This window comes from Dendrobates tinctorius, unplaced genomic scaffold (assembly GCF_039654945.1).
Source record: "Dendrobates tinctorius isolate UK_male_01 unplaced genomic scaffold, ASM3965494v1 ptg000073l, whole genome shotgun sequence".
NCBI classification, from domain to species: domain Eukaryota; kingdom Metazoa; phylum Chordata; class Amphibia; order Anura; family Dendrobatidae; genus Dendrobates; species Dendrobates tinctorius.
The window spans coordinates 26,352,328-26,369,239 of NW_027361741.1; the positions used below are offsets into that span (position 1 = coordinate 26,352,328).

Sequence of the window (16,912 nt, forward strand, 5' to 3'; positions counted from 1 at the left end):
ACTTTTGGGTATGTACTGCAACAAACAAGTCAGGAGAGCTGACAAAGCCTCTTTTGAATAAATGACTTTATATCCGTTCCATTTTACTGTGCACATAAATGACCACAAACCTTCATAAGACAAAGTTCAAGGGAAGCATGCAGAGCAGGTCACATACAAATCATGTGCTTCCATAAACACTGACAAAGAAAAAGATCCATAAATTGTGTCTTCCTAAAATACCCAAAGGTTCAAGGTAGACCGTAGCTCTGTCAGCACGGACACAGCCAAAAAGCCCACTGAACCATAAAACGCTGACAGTAAAGCCATATTCTTAATACATAGGCATTTCAAACTGAGGAAAAAGGCCTCCAATCAATGAAATGACTGTCAGTTTCCATCACTATGGCTCTACATAAAGAGTACATACATGTACAGTAGGGCATATAGACAGGTAAAGTCTCAGGAATAGTACATGAAATATGAACATGGAGAATTGTAACTAAACAGACCCGACAACTCAGTGGAGCGCAGTCCGTCCAACTATACCAAGGGACCATGTGCCACCAAAATGTCAGGCCTATTTAGATAATTGTTGGCTTGTACGTAATGTCAAGTTTACCTTAACATTAAAAAAGTATATATACAGTGTGTCTGTAAAGTTATGGTGCATTGCACTTTTGGCGCCCTTTCTATGGCCCAATCACATCAGACCTGGTCATGCAAAAAATAAACTCTGACCCAGCCCCAGATCACGAAAAATGGAGATGCTACAGGTATCGGAAAATGATGCTTTTTTTTTTTTAACAAACTTTGGATTGTTTTCACTATTTAAACCCTTTCTGACATGTGACGTACTATCCCGTCCATGGGCCCCTATGCCCATGGATGGGGTAGTACGTCGTAGTCATCAGCGGCGCTCACTGGGTGAGCGCCGCTGATCGCGGCGGGTGTCAGCTGATTATCACAGCTGACAACCGGCACAATGTGTCAGGGTCGGTCACGGACCGCCCTCGCCACGTTAACAACTGGCACACTGCGATCGAACACGATCGCAGTGTACCGGGGGTTTAGGGAAGCATCGGCAGGGAGGGGGCTCCCTCCGTGCTTCACTGCGACCCCTGCAGCAGCGCGATGTGCAGCGCTACTGCGGGGGCCTCCTTCCCTGCAGGTCCCCAGATCCAATATGGCGGCGGGGACCTTCGGGGGCCTGCAGGGAGCCGGCTTCATCACTGCTTGCAAACCGAAGGCATGAGGAAGCCTTCTGCAGTGCCTGTGTCAGATCGCTGATCTGTCACAGCGATCTGTGATGTGTCAGATCAGCGATCTCACACATGACAGTGATGTCCCCCTGGGACAGTGTAATAAAGTTAAAATAATTAAAAAAAAGTGTAAAAATAATTTATAAAAAAATCGCTAAATAAATTTAAAAAAAAATATTCCCTAATGAATTTATTTTTTGGAAAAAAAACAATAAAAGTACACATATTTAGTATCGCCGCGTCCGTAACGACCCGCCTTATAAAACTGTCCCATTAGTTAACTTCTTTAGCGAACCCCTTAAAAAATAAAAAAGCAAAAAATAATGCTTTATTATCATACCGCCGAACAAAAAGTGCAATAATGCGCAATCAAATAGACGGATAAAAATAACCATGGTACCACTGAAAACGTCATCTTGTCCCGCAAAAAAAGATTTCCCACACAGCGTAATCAGCGAAAAAATAAAAAAGTTATAGCTCGCAGAATAAAGCAATGCAAAAATAATTATTTTTTACATAAAATGGTTTTCATTGCATAAAAGCGCCAAAACATAAAAAAATGACATAAATGAAGTATCGCTGTAATCGCACTGACCCGAAGAATAAAACCGCTTTATCAATTTTACCGCACGCGGAACGGTGTAAACGCACTCCCCAAAAGAAATTCTTGAAATGCTGGTTTTTGTTCATTCTGCGTCCCAAAAATCGGAATAAAAAGCGATAAAAAAATGTCATGTGCCCGTAAATGGTATCAATAAAAATGTCAACTCGTCCCGCAAAAAATAAGACCTCACATGACTCGGTGGGTCAAAATATGGAAAAATTATAGCTCTCAAAATGTGGTGATGCAAAAACTATTTTTACAATAAAAAGCGTCTTTTAGGCTGTGGGCCCACGTAGCGTTTTAAAACGCTCACTAAAAACCGGACTCCTTCCCAGAAATCGTGCGTTTTTTTCAGCGCGATTTCATCACGATTATGATCGCGATTTTGCCGCGATTTTCGCGTGCGATATTCAAGCACTTTCCAAGCGATTTGAAGCATCGCTTGGAAAGTGATTGACAGGTTGGACACACTCGTCAAACATAGTGTTTGACAAGTGTGACCAGGTTTTTACTATTGAGTAAAAGATAGGATGTTAAAATGCTAAAAAAAATAAAAAAAATCGGTGTATATTTACCTTCCGGCGTCCCGCGCTGCATTCCCGGGCCTCAGCGTTCCCAGTAATGCCTTGCGAGACCTGTGATGACGTAGTCTCGCGTTGCTATAGCGATCTCGCGAGACCGCTAGAGTCACGCGAGACTACGCCATTACAGGGCCTTGCCGCAAGGCATTACTGGGAACGCTAGGCCGGGAATGCAGCGCGGGACATCGGAAGGTAAATATACCCTGATTTTTTATTTTTTATTCTTTTTTTTACAGGGGTATGGTACCCAGGGCCTGGAGGACAGTCTCCTCTCCTCCACACCGTGGGTACCAACCGCACATGAGACGCTTAACTTCCCGCATGGTAGGCATAGCCACATGCGGGAAGTAAGCGATTCTCATGCATTCCTATGGGTGCGGAATCGCGGCAATTCTTTGCGATTTTGCACAAAAGAATGAGCATGCTGCAATTTTTTCCGCAATGCGATTCCGCCGCGGAAAAAAGCGCAGCATTAGCACAGCATGTGCGGAATGCCATAGGAATGCATGGGGGGCGTTCGGTACACGATTTTTAAGCGTTTTCGCGCCGAAAATCGCGGCAAAAACGCTTAAAAATCGCTACGTGGGCACATAGCCTTAGCGTATGACAGCTGCCAAACATAAAAACCCGTAAATAGTAAATCAAACCCCCGTTATCACCCCCTTAGTTAGGGAAAAATAATAAAATAAAAAAAAGTACCGTATTTATTTCCATTTCCCCATTAGGGTTAGGGCTAGAGTTAGGGTTAGGGCTGAGATTAGGGTTAGGGGTGTGTTGGGGTTCGGGTTGGAGTTAGAATTGGGGGTTTCCACTGTTTGGGCACATCAGGTGCTCTCCAAATACAACATGGCGTCTGATCTCAATTCCAGCCAATTCTGCGTTGAAAAAGTCAAATGGTGCTCCTTCCCTTCCAAGCTCTGCCATGCGCCCAAACAGTGTTTTACCCCACATATGGGGTATCAGCCTACTCAGGAAAAATTGCAAAACAACTTTTGGGGTCCAATTTCTCCTGTTACCTTGGGAAAATAAAAAAATTGGTGACTAAAAGATCATGTTTGTGGAAAAAATATGATTTTTTTATTTTCACGCCCGGGCGTTATAAACTTCTGTGAAGCCCTTGGGGGTTCAAAGTGCTCACCACACATCTAGATAAGTTCCTTAGGGGGTCTAGTTTCCAAAATGGGGTCACTTGTGGGGGGTTTCCACTGTTTAGGTACATTAGGGGCTCTCCAAAGGCAACATGACACCCGCAGACCATTCCATCAAAGTCTGCATTCCAAAACGTCACTAAGGTTATGTGCCCACGTAAGCAGAATTTTCCTGAGCAAAACCAGACTCCTTCGCCAGAAATCCGCATTTTTTTTTGTGCGGGGTTTTTCACGTTTTTTTCCAGAGCATCCTAATACAATGAACGTAGTGGCAAATCCGCAGATTTTCTGCAAAATTAATGAACATGCTGCATTTTTTTTCACGATGCGTTTTTTTTGCGGAAAAAAATGCAGCATGGGCACAAAAATTGCGGAATGCATTCTAAATATGGGATGCTTAATGTATGCTTTTTTAAGCGTTTTTGCAGGGAAAAACGCTAAAAAAAAAGCAAGAAAATGCGAAAAATCATGAACGTGGGCACATAGCCTATTAAAAAAAAAAACCAACTAACTGTAGATGAGGCAAGTTTGACCAGGTGCCTTTGCTATGACTGCATTATGTATATATTAAAGAGTGCAACAGCTCACTGTGTGCCGAGATATATGCAAACATTGAATATCGAAGCAGCACTACTGCTATATAGAATTTACTTATAAAATTAGAGAAGCTCAAGCACAAATTGACTGATGTGAGGTTAAAGGGAACCTGTCATGTAAGACGGTGACTGAAACTGCGCTTTTCACACCCTTAGGGTATGTGCACAAGTTGCAGATTCTACTGCGGATCCGCAGCGGATTTGGCCCTGCGGATCCGCAGCAGATGCTGTGGTGTACATTACCATTAAAATCTATCTAAAACCAAAAACGCTGTGCACATGCTGCGGATTTTTCTGCGCGGATTTGAATCCGCAGCATGTCAATTCTTTTGTGTGGATTCACAGAGTATTGACACCTGCTCCATTATAGGAATCCGCAGGTGTCAAAACGCAGGGGAAATCCGCACAAAAACTGCAGAAAATCCACAGATAATCTGTACTAAATCCGCAGGTAAAATGCAGGTCATTTTACCTGCGGATTTAGCAAAATTTGCGCGGAAACATCCGCAGGGTAATCCACACCGTGTGCACATACCCTCATTACTGAAAGAGTGAGGCTGTCAGGAGGAATAAAGGACATTTTCTCCTGGCAGCGGGGCTCTCAGTGTGAGCGCTGCAGGGTGTAAGAACACTATTAGGCCGGGCTCACACTAGAGAGGAATACGGACGATTGAGAGGCGTTAAAAGCACGCATTACACACGGACAAATGATTCTCTATGGGGTCCCTCGCACCAGCCGTATATTTCTCATCCGTATTCTACGGTCCGTGCCAATCGCAGCATGCTGCGATTGTCAGCGTACAACGCCCGTAATACGCCAATGCAAGTCTATGGGTGCGCAAAAAATACGGATTACACACGGACCACACGTGTGACTTGCGAGAAATACGCACCAGGTGTCTTTTCGAAAAGCCGGCAATTCAGTGCGCTATACAGTAAACTCACAATGACAGGTTTAATAAAGAAAGAATAGATATATACACATAGAATACATAATATATATATATATATATATATACACATACATGTCATTGTGACAAACATATATATATATATTTATATTTCACAGAGTTCTTCATAGCAGAATAGCCGCTAATTAAATTGCCGACTTCTATCAAATAATTCCCCAACCCAACATGAAATGACACATGGTTTATATTCAGTAAAGCATTTCATTTCATGTTTTCTTATATGTCCTTGACTAATAATTAGATGAGGGTTTGTGTGCAAAATTTGGGAGTTGTAGTTGTTATTTTAAGGGGTTAATTCATTGTTAAAAAATGCGTGGGCTTCCCATTGCCCTATATTGGTGGCGAGTGGGTTAATCTAACAGAGGGTTAATGTCACCATTCGATTGTAAGGTGACATTAACCATTTGTTAGATTAACCCATTCGCCACCGCTACAGGGCAATGGGAAGCCCACGCATTTTTTAACAACGAATCAACCCCTTAAAATAACAACTACAACTCCCAAATTTTACACAAACCCGCATCTAATTATTAGTCAAGGACATATAAAAAAACATGAAATGAAATGCTTTACTGAATGTAAACCATGTGTCATTTCATGTCGGGTTAGGGAATTATTTGATAGAAGCCGGCAATTTAATTAGCGGCTATTCTGCTATGAAGAACTCTGTGAAATATATATATATGTTTATCTCAATGACTTGTGTGTGTATATATATGTATATATGCATTCTATGTGTCTATATCTATTATTTCGTTTCTGTTAGAAACCCTGTCATAGGGCTCCGATATATGTCCATTTTGCAAGGCGGCGAGAAAATCTGGCCATACGGATGCCATACGGATTACATACGGATGCAGACATGCGCAAAATACGCAACCACACCTTGCTTACGGATGACATACGGAGCACTATTTAGGGGTCATTCATCCGTATTACGCATGTAAACTACGGACCGTATTTTGCGTCGGTTAGTGTGACTACGGCCTTAATCTGCAAATTAGACTTGTTTTTTTTTAACAAGACAGGTTCCCTTTAAGTTCACACAATAAGTTTATTGGCAAGTTTCTGACGCTGCGTATTTTCTCTTCAGAAAAACAGTTCCAGCAAAGTGGATAGGATTTATAGGAATCTCACGCACACTGTGCTTCCTTTTTGGTCATTAGATTGAGAAAATCGGAGGACACTACTATTACAATAGGATCACCGAGTACACACTTGGTGTGAACATGGACTAGACAAAAGAAGGCTGCTATATACAGGTCCCAGTCTGTACTATTGTGTGTTAGTCATTTTTTTACTTTTTACCCTGGATTCTTCTAGTGCATTTGGGCTTATTGGACCTACATGTGTACAAATATTAGGGTATGTTTCCACATTCAGTAAATACTGCGGGTTGGACACTGCGTACATCCACAGCGTCCAACCCGCAACAGCCAGATGTTACAGCATAGTGGAGATTTTATGAAATCCCATCTCCACTATGCGTGCAGGGACACCCGCGGCTTCCCTGCGTATACGCACATGCGGTGCGTCTTTCTAGACCGCAGCATGTCTATTTATTTTGTGGAGACACTCTGTCTCCATAAGATAAATATCAAAGGTCTAATGTATAGGATGCGGTGATTCCGAATGATTCAATGAACACATGCGGAATCACAGCGCATACAAAAGCCGGCAGCGCTTTGGACGGAGCGGGCATGTGCTGCGTCCAAAGCGCTGCCATTACGGACCGTAGAAACAAACCCTTAAGGTGTCATCTCTTTCCAGTCTTTTCACATGAATATATCATTTTTAAGGGTTACCTCAATCGTGTACATTGGAAGAGGGGTGAAATTTTCCTTACATGGATACACCATGGGTGAAATTTTCCTTACATGGATACACCATGGGTGAAATTTTCCTTACATGGATACACCATGGGTGAAATTTTCCTTACATGGACACACCATGGGTGAAATTTTCCTTAGATGGATACACCATGGGTGAAATTTTCCTTACATGGATACACCATGGGTGAAATTTTCCTTACATGGATACACCATGGGTGAAATTTTCCTTACATGGATACACCTTGGGTGAAATTTTCCTTACATGGATACACCATGGGTAAAATTTTCCTTACATGGATACACAATGGGTAAAATTTTCCTTACATGGATACACCATGGGTGAAATTTTCCTTACATGGATACACCATGGGTAAAATTTTCCTTACATGGATACACCATGGGTGAAATTTTCCTTACATGGATACACCTTGGGTGAAATTTTCCTTACATGGATACACCCATGGTTGTATACAAGTCTTTTTGGCTTTTTAAATGTTTTTATCATGTATATCTTTATCTGTTTTTGTGAATAAGTTTTTTGGGTGTTATTTAACAAAATGTTGTGATCCTGGCTACCGTGTACTCTTCTTTTATCTAGTCCACGTCCTTTTTTACTCATTCAGGCAAAAAAAAAGTATACTTTGTTTAGAGCATTTTCACTAAATGCATGTAATCCGCATACGACTGTACCAATAATATTTTTTCAAAGCCAAATTTCAGGGATTATCAAAACAAAGCAGCTTTATTTAAAACATGACACGCCAACAAGAGACAAAAACCGCAGTGTCAAAAACAGGATAAAAAATGCATGTAAAAAATGAGTTCCAAAACACAATGAAAAAAAAGTAGGTAGCCTAACTTAGGCCACGTGCACATTAGGAATTTAGTGACTATTTTACCTCAGTATGTGTAAGCCAAAACCAGGAGTGGGACAGTCAGAGGGAAAGTATACTAGAAACACGTCACCACTTCTGGATTTATCACCCGCTCCTGAATTTGGCTTACACATACTGAGGTAAAAACCTCACCAAATACTGAACGTGTGACCGTGGCCTTAGGCTGAATCATACCAGGCCTTTAAATTTGTAGGTTTTGCCCAGGAGAGGCATATCTAATGGAAAAGGTTTGGCTCCCAGCAAAGAAAAGAATGCCTTGTCGTGGCTGGAGGGCACACACAAATAAGTACACTGTGTACAGCATTAACGCAGTATGTATGTGATATACTCAGTGCTTCCATGTACCTTGGCACCCACAGTGTGCTGCTGCACTTCTATATACATGCAAAAGCTGATGGATATTGTACAGCACAATGCAGAGGCTTCCATCAGATACCACACTGCTGACCGACACATAACATGTCGTGTTTGCATAGCCATTTCTTGTCCGGCTTTGAGCAGTGAAAGCAGAGAACAGAGATAGAGGCTTTATAAATAAGACTGTTCACGGATGTTCGCGGATATAAATCTGAACTACCTATCAAAAAAGAAGAAATTTATGCGCTTGAAAATAGTCAGAAAGTAGAAGCAGAGCCTGCGGTTGATATAAATCTTGGTTCTCTGGATACCGTACTGCATTTTAAAGCATTTACCAAGCAGTGCACTTAAAAATCAGGTAACGAGGATAGAAAAAATGATGATGTACAGTCGCTAAAACGGCTCTGTGCTCTGCAGATCCACCTCACCATTAAAGAGAAGCGCAGCTTCTGCTCAAGGCAGAAAGAAACAATCTGAAGCACTTATCTGTCCATGATGAGAATATTTATGCTGCAGAAACAATAGGATCTCTTTGAAAATCCACCAGGCAATGAGAAAAGGCGTAATCCTATATGCAGAAAAATATATGATATGAATTACCACTGAATGGAATACAGGAGGTTAACGCTATCTTCCTGTGTGAATTACGGTCTATAACCAAATGGACAGCATAAAGCCTGCAAGCTCTACATGGCTTTACATGGGTTGTCCATGGCAGACATTGATGGCATATCACTAGGCTTTCCACTGTGAATGGTCATTGACGTCGAATTGACAGCTTGTGACACTGGCACAACACTTCGTAGAGCTGCTCCAACTTCATTTCAGGAACCGATGAGGGTCAAACAAAGTAGTATGTCTCCCTTCAGATCACCGCTGTATAAATGTCAAAGTTTTGAAGTCTGTGCCCAACCCAACAAAAGCCCAACAAACAGTGGCACGCATGGACCTAACTGTCACTGTCAACAAGCACAAAGGTTTGTCGAGGAGTTGATTCCTAATTTTACATCAAGGCCAACAGCTTGCATCTAATTTGGTGCATGGCACCTCACTGTATTATTACAGTACAGAGGAACACGGAAGTTTTTTCACAAATCCTTTTGTAAAAAAAATAATTTGACAAACAAAATGATGGCATGCTCGATAGGCTGCTACTGTGCCAATGCTTACCCTGTTCCCATTGGTTTCTGCTCCTGGCAGGAAATGTCTGCCCACCATATCACTGGCAGAGGAGCGTAATTGCTATACATAAAGTCATCAGTTTAGATACACAGAGCAGGTTCACACATTTTTGCAAAGACTTTATTTCTGCACCAAAAACCAGAGTGGCGGCAGGAAAAATGATGCTTAAAATAGACACGTTTTTGTCGTATTTGTGCTTTTACTTTTTACTTTTTTCACCCAGTCATTTTATTGTGCCATGTAAAATACACAGTAAAATGCCACATGTGAACATACCCTTAGGGTGAAAGTAAGGAAAATTATGTGGAGATATTGAAGTCATCAACTGAGAAGTTAGAGCTTACATGCAACTGAACCCCAAGTTGTGGCAAAATGGCTTAGGGTAAAAAAAACTGAAGTTAATCGAGTCACCATTAGTAATCCCTGACTGGAACATGCCTACAAACCTGGTTCAGTGACAGTGAGGAGAAATGAGCCCAAATTACAACAACCTATTGTAAGAAGCTTCTAGAAGGTTATCCGAAACGTGTGACTCAAGGAAGAAAATGTAAAGGCAATGCTACCAAATACTAAGCACCTGCATGTAAACTTCTGAGCCACTTGGAAAGTGATAAAAGGAGTAATGGCAGAAATAAATCGTTGTCTATAGTATCATTCCAATATTTCATTCTTGAACTTTGGAAGTGATACCAACTGACGTAAGAGAAGGAGCACCGTATGTGCCAAGATTAAATGTCAGAAAGTGTGAAAATTGTAATTTTTAAGGTGTATGTAAACCTATGACTTTGTCTACACACACGACCCATACACATTCTCTTGCAAATTTTCTGCCTATCACAGTTTCCCCAGTGCCAATTATCTAATTCTTGCTCAAAATGAAAGAAAAAAAATGTAAACTCTAAAGTCTTTCCACTTTGATCCAATTCGTGACTTAATACAGCGTGCGCCCACTTGATGCTAAATTTGCTTTATGTAAAGGAAGCGGGATATTAATGGGTGATTGCGCAGTGTGTGTTAAGTGAAGGTTTTCATAAGGAAACGAGTGATAACAGCACTTTCATTTCTCTACAAATTAAGTGATTAAATAATTATGTGTGAAATATCTTCATGAAGATGTTCACATAATGATGAAACTGCAGGAGATAGGAGCCTCCCGCGACACCTGGCTCTCTTCCAGCTAATCTAGTTGTAAGATTCATCAGAAAAATGGAGTCTGCATGGACATAAACAGCAGATGTTTGCCAGATGACGTCCAGATACTGTAATTGAATAAACATGGATACTGATTTATCCCAACAATGGCAAGTACAATTCTTGCTCCCATATCGGCTTGGCAGAGTAGAAAAGCTAAGACAAAGGTCTGCGGAGGCTATTCTCAGTCCTCAGTGCAGCGAGGTAACACAAAACGTTCTGTCTCCATTCAGAAAGTACTTGGATCACTTGCAGATTTAATTGGACAAGACAAATATATTACTTTATCATACAATGAAGAACCTTTGTAAACAATATTGTTGCACATACCCTAAAGATACACGAGACAGATGTCAATCAAAAGTCTCTGTGTTTATGAATTATCCTGCGCATATTACAGCTTCACAACCAAAACTCACAGCTAAAAAATATCTATGTGTCCATTGACCATATATTCTAGAGATTGGTGAATGTCCCTGCTCACAGTCCTCAATGATTATATCTTCCGACACATTTTACATGACTTTTTATTATATACATACATAAGTAAAGTTAACAAAGGGCTTTAGGTAACAAGGTTAGGGCTACATCGTAACATGTGTCTCCGTAACATGTTTTTTGCAGTAGAAATTCTCAAACAAGTTACACGACCAAAAACTGCTAGTGACTAGAAACAGAAAATCATACACTTTTGGAAACATTTGTGACTCAGTCACTGTTGCGTGCCCATAAGAAATTATTAGAAGCTATGTCACGATTTCAATATCATGCCACACATCTGGCCACATAGCCCTAGCCATAGGGCTGCAGTCAGAAGGTGCCCATAAGAAATTATAAGAAGCTATGTCGCGATCTCAATATCATGCCACACATCTGGCCACATAGCCCTAGCCATAGGGCTGCAGTCAGAAGGTGCCCATAAGAAATTATAAGAAGCTATGTCGCGATCTCAATATCATGCCACACATCTGGCCACATAGCCCTAGGTCTGCAGACAGTAGGTGCCCATAAGAAATTATTAGAAGCTATGTCACGATCTCAATATCATGCCACACATCTGGCCACATAGCCCTAGCCATAGGGCTGCAGACAGAAGGTGCCCATAAGAAATTATTAGAAGCTCTGTCGCGATCTCAATATCACGCCACACATCTGGCCACATAGCCCTAGGCATAGGGCTGCAGACAGTAGGTGCCCATAAGAAATTATTAGAAGCTCTGTCGCGATCTCAATATCACGCCACACATCTGGCCACATAGCCCTAGGCATAGGGCTGCAGACGGAAGGTGCCGATAAGAAATTATTAGAAGCTATGTTGTGATCTCATTATCATGCTACAAATTTCGCTATGTAGCCCTAGGAATAATGTCTGCATTCAAGTCTGTAGTACGCAAGGTTTGTAGAATGTGGCAAAGTGGCCCCATATAATCACTAAATAAGATACAAGGCGGCATTCTGATCTTAATGTCAAGCAATACATATTCATGTTCCAGTGCAGCCCTAGCCTTAGTGGGTCGCCCTCCCAGGGCTGTGGGGTACTCGGTACCGGGCCGGTGTCAGGGGGATGTGTCACAGTGGCGGTGACCCGGTCCGTGGCCCTGGGCGCCCAAGTAATGGGGGGAATGTAATGTAGTTTAAGTGGAATGGAATAGTTTGTCACGCCACCTGTGGTGCTCGGCAAGGGAGGTGTTAAGCCAACGCTGCAGACAGATCCTCTGTGACAGATGGTAGGATGCAGCAGTGATGGTATAACCCTCCACAGGCAGGGCTGATATCCCAGGGCACTGTAGTTGTAATGGTTGTGGAAAGGCGCAGGCAGTGCAAAGGATGGTACCCAGATGTAGCGGTGCTGAATGGGTTGGCGCGAGAATGAATGGAGGACACCGAGGCTTGCAGTTCCAAAGCTTTACTCACAATCTGCGGTACACACGGGTGCCTGCCTCCGGGCCGTGTCCTAAGGGTCAGAGACTCAGCCAACCCCCAGGCCAGATGGAAAGCTCCTCTCCAACACTCCGCCAACATGTACCTTTCCTGAACGACTTGTCTATTGCGCCTTAAGGTGTGAAGATCTCCAGTACCGTGGTACTCTGAAGTTCCTCCTGTCAGATGTTCCTAACAATTCTACTCGTATGGCAGCCTCTCTCGGGGACCCCTTTCTCCGGAGTCCTGGCTCTCTATTCAATTGCTGCTGTGCCCCAAGTCTTAGTTGGGAGTAGTGCATTTACAGCCAACTACTCCACCGGTGTCTGCTGCAGAACCATAAGTGTCCATACAACCTCGGGGACCGGGCCCCAGTCTGGCGCTGAGAACCTATAGGCAGGGTTCCTCTTCCAACCCACGTCTCCTCTCTGTTCTCCTACTCCTTCATTCCGTACTGATCCTTCTCTCTCTTATGGAAGCTTAGGTTGCAGTTCTACGTCTTTCTCTTTCTGTTCCTTTCCCGTGCCAGCTGGCTCAGATCACTGAGGCAGCTGCAGCACTCCTTCCTCCATCCCTTCTTCCAGGGATCCCCACTCCTCCCGAGTGGCTTCCTTCCTCACTGACCTTCTGTCAGACTGAACCCAGACTAATCTGTCATCCTACACTTTCCCACTCTTTTATATATCTCAACTCCACCCACCTCCCAGCACATCCAGTGTTCCATGCAGGGAACCACCAGAGGTGCTCTGCTACTCTCTAAGCACTGAGCCGCAATGTGGTTGTGCAGAACTACCCTGTTGTGTGAGGTGCGAGTGTTGGAATGTGGAAAGGAGTTCCCACCTTACCCGGATGGTGGGGCACTACACCTTAGGAGAAGGTGCAGTACCTCTGTGGCGACTGAGCTCAGGGGCGCCACATTAGCTCTTTTCCGCTTCACCATAACACAGCTCTGTGCGACCTAAAAAAAGTCATAATGAGCGAAATACAGGGCCTAAGTATTTGGGACAGTGCCATGAATTTCATTGTTGTCTTTCCTTCAGATTCCATACAAATACACATAGATACAAATTGTTAGATTCCATATGTACTTACACATGCTGTCCAAGAAGGATGGCACAGCGGTACACTGAGGGTGTACTATGTTATTTACTCCCGTAAAAGCGCCATGTGCACAGCTCTATAAATATATAACATGTAGGTAAAAAGACACACTAATAACCCAAAACCAGCAAAAACTGAAAGTCAGCAGTAATTAACGTGAAGGTTATTCTGGTTCCTACAAATGTTATTCTTTCTATAATGAAAAATTATACAATATCCCAATATATTTTCTGTATTAAAAATATCAATAAGGATGAATGTGCCGTAATTAATTTCAGTAGAAGTGATTATAACCTCCGCATGATCTGCTCAGACATCCTCTGCAACGCAATGAAGAAGACTTGCAAGAATCCACATCCCAGCACTCACAGTTTTAAGCATCCCATGCTTAAGAAAAAATACGGCTGCTAGTTTGTCTGATTGAAGATTCTGCACAGGTTTTTAGATATCGTCTATTAAAACGCCTCCTATAACAGGTTCCAATCATGAAAGTTAACAGCCCAGAGTTCTCCCACATACACCCAAACGGCAAATGTCTGAATCACTGCTAAACGGATATCCTCTCAATGGGGAGCAGAGAACACACAACCGACTGCTCCATCTCATATGGACCACAATAGATAACCAGATAATTGGTTGCTGAAAACACAGTACAAGACGTCTGGCTCCCTAATAAGTTTAAGATAGTAACATATTTGGATGATAACTTATAAGACCTATTAAACTGACCCTAAGAGAAAGCAGCCTCGAGTTATCAACTAGTGATCCGGGACGTAATCACTAGTTCAATACAATCATTATATGCTAAATTCCTTTCTATTTGTATTTGCGAGGACAGAAAAAAAAATTAATTTCTATGAAACACATTAAAACACATCTTGTAGTAATTCATTAGTGAAAAAGCCATTATCATCAGGCCGGCAGCTTCAGAACTGGCAATGCTAATTCATATTCTAAGGGTGTCATTTTTATTAGCTGATCTTGTCAAGGTAAAAAATAGTGTTTTCTTATTGAACATCAGCCATCTACAGAGCATACATTGTTGTGTGTTTTCAGTGTATATATATATGAGCTAAGGCCTTAAAGATCTAAGGTCGTACATGCTGATTAAATACTAGAATAAAACTGGAGTCCTGTAGGTATGAAGTTTATCCATGCGCAACATAAATTGACGCTAAATTAAATGTGAAAATGGTTATTTCCTTGATGTCAATACATTAACAGATTACTATAACAAAGGGAGAAATCTACAGAGGTGTACACGGAGGACGAGTCTATACTATGTAAATATCATCAGAGTATTAAGAGTTTTAGGTGATTCCTCAAATACGTGTAATCCTTTTGGCCATGTTCACACGTAGCGTAAATACTGCACCTTTTCCTCTGCGTTTTTTTGTGCAGTAAATGTGTGCAAGCAAAGTGGATGAGGTTTCCTGACAACTCCTTCCTGCTGTGCACTTAAAGGGAATCTGTCATGCTTTTTTACCTGCAGATATAAGGTTAATCTGCATTTTAATAGCATTTGAAGCCGTGCGGCCGCTTCACTAAAATTCAGGCGTCTGGGAGGAAATTAATTTTATTCCTACCCACAGCCTTGGGCTGAGACATAGGGGTGCGGCCAGTGCAACTTCTGTCAGCGCTCTGTGCATAGTGAGCGGCGGCCCTAACCACACCACGGCACTGACTGACAACCAGCTCACCATCAGAGTGGTTACAGCCGCAGTGAGTGGTGACTGAAGCCAGCCGACCCCTATGACTGAAAGCCCGAGGCTGCTAGGAGGTGTAAAGTTAATTTCCTCCCGGCAGCGGGGCTCTCAATGCAGGCGCTGGGCAGCTTCAGAACGCTGCTAACCTGCAGAGTAACCTCATATCCGCAGGTTAATAGGGGTTTTTTTACATGCTGTTGAGCTCTGTGCTTTTTTGGTGCAGAATCAAAGGTTTCCTGTACTATATACTTTATAAAAAGCATCTTCAAACCTGCAGCAAAAAAACACATCAACTGAAGGGGAAAATGCATCAAAAACGCAATAATCCGAGAAGAATGTTATTGCATATTTTAGTGTGGACACCTGCAGAAAATATGCAGACACAAAAGCAGCAGAAGACAGCAGCCTTTATATTAAGTGTGAACGCGGCCAAACAGAGGTTGCATGCCAGCCACTTCCATCATGTACAGGGTTTCTGAATGACGATGCTGCCTTCTCTTTGGTCGGACTTCTGCAGCTGTTGTAGATCACACTGTATATTTATAAAATCATTTCATGTGTTTTGGGCCATTTGTGCCAACTCTTTCTTTAAAAATATTGCTACTGGTAACTATGCAAATACATTAATGTCAAAATAATCAAAAGTAAAAGTATTCTAGGAGTGGTACCCTTCATCGGGCTTTTGGCCAATAAGGATATCACCCTCAGAATATTTTTTGTCTTTTTTTGACATTAAAGTATTTCATGCACACAGATTTTTCTTGGCTAACGTGGCACCACAGTATATTTTTTTCACCATTATAATAAAACTGTAAGTTATGTTTTTTTAAGAATCTGAGCAAAGTAAATGGATGTAAAGTCTACACCTATTGTATTTTATGGACTTGTACTTGGGATCCAGGGATGAACGGCACAAGTGTGAAATAGTAGCGTCCTATGTGATAAAAGCCCCCGTTACACATAGCGATATCGCTAGCAATATCGCTGTAACGTCACCGATTTTGTGACGTTATATCGATATTGCTAGCGATATCGCTATGTGTGATATTTACCTCCGACCGGCTCCCCCCGCTGCTCATCGCTGGTCGCGCGAGAACGTCCTGGGCCATTTCTCGTCGGGCGCTTCCTGCTGGGCTTCCTGTGGCGCCGACGAGCGTCGCGTGGACGCGGGCGGGAGGAAATCAGGATCGCCGCGTCTGACAGGTAAGTAGCGACCTCCGACCCCTGCTATGTCGCTGGTGAGATCTGCCTGTGTGGCAGCTCACTAGCGACCACTTAGCGATGCACCAGCGATCCATATCGTTGTCGGGATCGCTGGTGCATCGCTAAGTGTAACGGTACCCAAACCCAAATACAAACATGATATTATCTTGCAGATAGTCTCTTTGTATTGTAATGAAGCATCTAGTGTGCACCAGGCACAAATCGTAGAGATTCCCCAGTCGCTGAGAAGGTCCTTACCCGTTGAGATGTAAAATATGAGGGCGCAGAACAGATTGCTGTTCTATGGATAATTAGATCTGCTCAAAGAAGCCAATTAAGTTCCATGGTGAGTTATGCAGAACTCTCATAATAGTTGCAATAAA

General features: G+C 42.4%; 1 protein-coding gene across 2 annotated transcripts in view; it reads right to left on the reverse strand.

The window, feature by feature from the left end:
- Positions 1 to 16,912, reverse strand: part of TTC28 (tetratricopeptide repeat domain 28) — a 616,338-nt gene that overhangs the window by 134,418 nt on the left and 465,008 nt on the right. The window lies entirely within an intron of this gene.